Below are 6,537 nucleotides of genomic sequence, written 5' to 3'. Positions count from 1 at the left end.
AGCACCCACCCGGTTGTGAAAACCAAAAATGTCTCCAGACATTTGCATACATCCTCCAGGGGACAAAGCCGTCCCTGTGGAGAACTGCGGATCTAGAACAAGTCTAGTTCCTCTCCAGAACAGCATTCCACTTCTAGTTCCTTCAACTGTTCCCTTTCCAGTGACAAAATTCCAAATCCACTTACTATTTTGTTCACTTCTCTCTTGAACACATTTGTGTTCTATCCACCCAGCCTGATACCACTTCCAGAACCGATCACAGAACTCCAAATGTGTAGTTCTGATCAACTCTAATATATTGCTATTTGTAACACGATACCTGTAATTAATGCAATTTAAGATTACATCAGCTTTTTGGTTACCACCTAATACTGCTGATTCTCAAGAGGTTCCAGTAAAATTTAAACTGAGTCATTTGCATGCTAGTTGCCGACTAATAGCATTTCTCCAGCTTGGCGCTGTTAAACAGCCTTAGAATACAACTGGATCCTCATTCATCTAACTGTACTTAGACCCAGGTAGGTCATCAACACAAGAATATGATGGAAGACATTGCCAAATTCCTTGATAAAGTCCAGATACATTAGGGCTGATGCATCTCCTTATCTACAAACCTGGTAACCCTTCGGTCTCTCACACATGTGCACACACCAAATGCCATCATTCCCTCTCCTGAGCCATAATGGTTCCTAGGAATGGGATTACACAGCTTCCCTAACCCCAAGACAGTTTCCCTCGCAGTCTGGCCACAGACATTTCTATGAACAGTTAAGTTCACCTTTCTACAGTGTCCACATGTTCAGGTCACACACTGGTTTTAAAGTTTTTATTGTGCAACAGACATCTTCATGGAAATCTATATTTTAAAAATTATATACTAAAATATAAATACATAACATATAGCAATAGCAACTAAAGAAATGTTAACAAATTTTCATTTGGAGGGAAAAAAAAGCACACAATAGGTAAAGTCTCAAGACAGTGACACGCTAGGGAAAAAACATTTCCAACTAACATGGCAGAAAAATATAATCTTCTAATACAGAAGGAGTTCCTGTGGGGGCTACCGGGACCATGGGGCCTCTGACCGCTCTGAAGGTGAATCAGAAAGAGTGGGAGCTGCGAGTGTTCATGCTCAGCCCGGACAATGCTGGCAAAACAACTATCCCCTCATGAAGTTCCATGGGGACGACATCAGCACCACCTCCCCGATGCTGGGCTTCAACACTGAGAACCTGGAGCACGGAGGATTGAGGCTGAACCCCGGGACATGAGCGCCCAGCAGTCCCTGCGGTCCTACTGGCGGAACTGGCCCAAGAGCACGGATGGCCTCCTCTGGGTGGTGGACAGCACCGATCGCCAGCGCAGCCAGATCGCCGGCAGGAGCTCCAGAGCCCGTGGTGAAGGAGCGCCTGGCTGGAGCACCCTGCCTCATTCTGCCAACAAGCAGGACCCGCCGGGAGCGCTGTTCTCTAAGGCCATCCACCAGGCCCGGAGCTGGGCTCCATCCACAGACACCACAGGTGCACCGGGGAGATCCTCCTACCTGGCACTGAATGGCTCCTCGATGACGTTTCCGGCCATATCTTCACAGCCCGCTGAGCCACTCCAGATGCCCCTTACCTCACATTCAAGCCCCCACCCCAGCCCTCATTAAGCACCACCCACAGGGGAACGGGAGTCGGTCAGCCTAACACTCCCGGCTCCACGCCGTCACGTGGGCGGCCGCTAATGCTGCCACTGCTGCTCTGTGGCCGGAGAGGCTGTCTCTGCTGCCACCACGGCTGTGGGCCTCGTCCTTTGCTTGGCTGAGAGAATAAACCATTCCTTGCCTACCCCCCGCCAATAAATATACAAAAAATAGAGTTCCTAAAATTTGAGAAGAAACACACCAATAACACACTTGAAAAAATGAGCCAAAAAAAATCTAGAAACTCAACAGACAGCTCAGAAAAGAGGCAAATATGACTCAAACATAGAAAAAGGATGAACAATCTCACCCATGATAAAATGACTTCAAATAAAGGTAATGGTAAAATGCCATTTCTCAACAATCAAACCGGTAAAAACCTGAAATTCTGACAACATACTCTATTTTGGGCAGTGGCAAAAAAAAAAGGGTACATATTCAGGGAGCAGAATTTGGCAATATTTGGCAACTCTAGATATACATGCACATTCTGACCGGGCAATCCCACCTCCGTGGCTCTACCCCTAGATGCGCTAGTACAGATGTGAAGCACTCCGTGCAAAGCACCTCACTACAGGCCGGGCTGTAACGGGCACAAGTGTGGAAACGACCCAGCAAAAGGGCACAGGCAGAGTGAACTCTGGGACTTTCAGATAACGAGTAAAACGCTGCCGCTGGCAAGAATGAGAAGCTCTTTCTGCCGTGACGCAGCTCGATGCATGCGATACACAGTCAGCTGCAAAAAGCAAAGAGCAGGACAGTATGCACAGCAGGCATCTTTTACACGAAAGGGTAGGAAACACACACACACAAATGTACTTGATCCCATCTGCAAGAAGAAGCCTTCCTCCAGTGGATCAACCAAAACGTAATGAAGATGGACAAAGTCTTTTTAACTGCAACTGGTTACACAGTTTCAACTTTGGAACCATATGATTATTTTAAATAATAAAAATTAAATTTTAACACAAAATAATCACTAAAAATTTAAAACAAACTGAAATTAATGTCTAACAATGTATCGGGTTGGTTACATTACCATGCAGAAAAACATATTTATTTCAAGTGATATTAGAAAACAGTATTTTGACTTTACATCCCTGGTAAGACTCTACTCTTCTAAGGACAAATATCCTGCAAAGAAATATTAATCTTCATTCAGAAGTCCTATTGTTAGTAGTAATATTGGCATGATTATGTATAATACAGGAACTATATTATAGAATAAAGCAAACATGTAATTGTGTTAATTTAGTTATAAAACAAGATTTTCAATTTAAGAGAAAGGAGATTAAAATTTTTAAAAAAGCAAAGAAATTAAATAAAAACCCTATAAGGCCAAATCGGAATTGGTAACATCAGAAGAAATTCTTGGATTTTTTTTCCCCACAAAAAATAAATATCTCCTAGTTCTTTCCATGCAAAGGCCTTGAAGCGAATGACAAATTCCAAAAAAATAAGCATGTGTAGCACCCAGACTATGATCCCTATCACTCTCCACTAGAAGGAGTCAGGGCTCCTTGGAGAAATGGCTGAATCCATGTGTAAGTCAGAAAATGGACAAGATGAGTTTGGTACATTTTGTTATGCGAGAAAAAAAGGAAGTTCTCAAAACTAGCCAACCAAAAGGTGCACCTGGCCAAAATGTGGGGAAAACTGAAAGCCGGAAAGAATAATGACTACAACTGACTGAAACACAGAACACATAAAAGTTCTCACACGCACCCCGATGTTTATAAGCAGCATTATCAACAGTAGCCGAACTGTGGAAACAGCCCAGATGTCCATACTGATGAATGGATGAAGAAGAGGCGGTATATGCAGGCACAATGGACTATCACTCAGCCATATAAAAAAAAGAATGAATTCTTGCCATTTGCAACGACGTGGATGGATCTAGAGAGTATAATGCTAAGTGAAATAAGTCAGAGAAAGACAAGTACCATATGATTTCACTCATATGTAGAATTTAAGAAACAAAACAAACAAGCAAAGGGAGAGGGCAGGAGAGAGAGAGAGAGACCAAAAATCAGACTCTAACTCTAGAGAACAAACTGATGATTACCAGAGGGGAGGTGGGTGAGGGCATGGGGGGAGAAGGTGAAGGGGATTAAAGAGGACACTTATGAAGGGGTGCCTGGCTGGCTCAGTCGGGGGAACACATGCCTCTTCGTCTCCAGGTTGTTGAGTTTGAGCCCCACATTGGATGTAGAGATTACTTAAAAAAATAATAATAAAATCTTTAAAAATACATTTACTTACCATGATAAGCACTGTGTAATGTATAGAACTGCTGAATCACTATATTGTATACCTGAAGCTAATGTAACAATGTATGTTAACTATACTGGAATTTAAATAAAAAGCTTATTTTTTTAAAATGAAAAAAAAAATCCTCACATTCATAACAATAGTAAAGAAAACCAAGCAAGCCAAAAACAAAATCATAATCACTGTCACCACTACAGGTAGCTAGGGCACCAACTCCTTGATCCGAAAATAAGCAATTAAAGTAAAAGAACTCAGAAACTCTGCTTTTCTTAACTTAGATGCAGAAAATTTGTTTCTATTTTTTAAAGAAAAATTCTAGCCACTCAATGTGACAGAAATGACAGAATTAGAAAACCACAATTCTGTAAGCCCTACTCGATCAGGCCCAGGTCTATAATACTAAAATCTGCCCTGGAGGTTCCGGGTACACAGGCCCCCTCCTGCTGTGCAGCCAGTGTGAGGCCACAGAAGGCAAACAACACTACTTAACCACACATTCTTTTCAAATAGTTGGATCTGAAGCCAACGCAGGCTTTAAAGCTATGGAAACAAGTCAAACACCACCATCCCTGGAAACAAAAAAGGTAAGTCCAGAATGGGGATATTCTACAGGAAAATTTAGCCAGTTTTTTTCAACATGTCAATGACATGAAATAAAAGTCCGGTTGGAGAGGGGTGAGAATGCTCTAGATTAAAAAGAGACATAAGGTAACTAAATACAATGTGTGGACCTTGTTTGGATCCTGATTCAGATAAATTAACCATAAAAATCGTTTTTCAGAGAGACGAGGAAATCTGAATAGGGGTTAGATATTAGAGAACAGTAAGGAAATATGGTTAACTTTTTGGGCAGCATCACTACATTATGGTTATATTTTTTTGAGATACACACTGAAGTAGAAGAAAGTAGAAAAAGAACATGTCAGCTTTCAAGATTTGCTTTAAAATACTCAGCTAAAACAAAAACTAATGAATTAAGAACAATGAAATTTTGAGGGAGTCTGGGTGGCTCAGTCAGTTAAGCATCTGCCTTTAGCTCAGGTCATGATCCCAGGGTCCTAGGATTGAGCCCTGCATCAGGCTCCCTGCTTGGCGGGGAGTCTGCTTCTCCCTCTGCTGCTCCCCGCCCCCCAGACTGTGCTTTCTCTGTCTGTCTCTCTCTCTCAAATAAATAAATAAAATTAAAAAAACAACAACGAAATTTTGAAATTTTTAAGTCATGGGGAGGATATAAGTGAGTTTCATCTACAATCTTTCCTTATTAAAAGTGTTTAATATAAAAATAAATTATAATTATGAAGTAATTATTAAATATGAAATAAACCTATTTTCATAAAAATACAGATGCCTTAGAAAAAATTCAAGGAATTGGATTCTGTAAATAGAGACTGAACTAACATCAGAGGCCAAGAATCTATGGCTTGCACTGAGCAAGCAACAGGTGTGTAGAGGAAAGAGAGAAAGTGAGGCAGGGCCTTGGAAATGGCCAGACATTAGCTCCAACTCCGGTATTTTCACTGAATGCTCATGTGGCTCTGGGCGAGATGCTTGAGTTCTCTTGTTCCCTGTCTATAAAATGGAAAGGCTACTCTATTTCACAGGATTTTACGGTTGCTACATCATTTATATATAAAAGCACCTGCTATGAATAAGGCACTCGATGATAAATGTCACTTTCTGTGCGCACATTCTCAAGGGTTCATACTTACATGAGAACCAGTATGAAAGGTACATAATCCCATCTCTAGCAAAACAAAATACAAAAGCAAAACCAACTGAGCCTATATTAAAAGTATCTGAAAAATGCAAAATAGCAAGCTTTATAGAAAAAATAAAATGACACTTAACAACATTTATAATTGCTTTTGAAATTCAATATCCAAAAGTTCAAATCACTTCCAACGATCTGACTGTAACCAAATCAACATACACAAAATTCCTGAACTCTGCCTCAATATCATAATACCAAAAAAGAAAAGCCAAGAACATAAAATTAGAAAACGTATTTTTATAACCTGCTTCTTAAATCTGTACTAAGATTCTTTTTAAAGTATGTGAAATATTAAAAAGGAGTTTCAGGGCGCCTGGGTCGCTCAGTCAGGTAGGCGTCTGACTCCTGGTTTTGGCTCAGGTCATGATCTCAGGGTCATGGGGGATGGAGCCCCACATCTGGCTCCCCACTCAGCAGGAATCTGCTTGGAGATTCTCTCTCCCTCTTACATGCCCTCACTTACATGCGCTCTCTCTCTCTCTCTCTCTCAAAAAGTCAAAACAAAAAAAATAAATAAAAAGGACCTTCTAAATCTGAACAAGGGTAATGCACCATACAAACTGTATACACAAATAAGTACACTATCAATTACTGTTATTTACAGTAACTTCCACATCAAAGTAAATACTCTGGTGACTGAGTCAAAGAAGCTTCCTTTAATCAAAAGGTTTCCATCTATATCTTTTTATTACAGTAGTATTGTAGACTAAAAATTGAATTCATATTATTCAACCTATTTTCGATTAAAAAAAAAACTTCACGCAACTTACCTAAATTAAAAATATCCTCAAATCTCTACGATGGG

The 6,537-nt window shown here is 40.6% G+C and overlaps 1 pseudogene; it reads left to right on the top strand.

Annotated features, from left to right (window-relative positions):
- Positions 1–1,074: 1,074 nt before the first annotated feature.
- Positions 1,075–1,694, top strand: LOC103656607 (annotated as a pseudogene).
- The last annotated feature ends 4,843 nt before the right edge of the window (positions 1,695–6,537 follow it).

The sequence above is a fragment of the Ursus maritimus genome, unplaced genomic scaffold, assembly GCF_017311325.1.
Source record: "Ursus maritimus isolate PB19 unplaced genomic scaffold, ASM1731132v1 scaffold_137, whole genome shotgun sequence".
Classification (NCBI taxonomy): Eukaryota; Metazoa; Chordata; class Mammalia; order Carnivora; family Ursidae; genus Ursus; species Ursus maritimus.
Note: the sequence above shows the minus strand (reverse complement) of the source record. Positions and strands in the feature narration are given on the sequence as shown.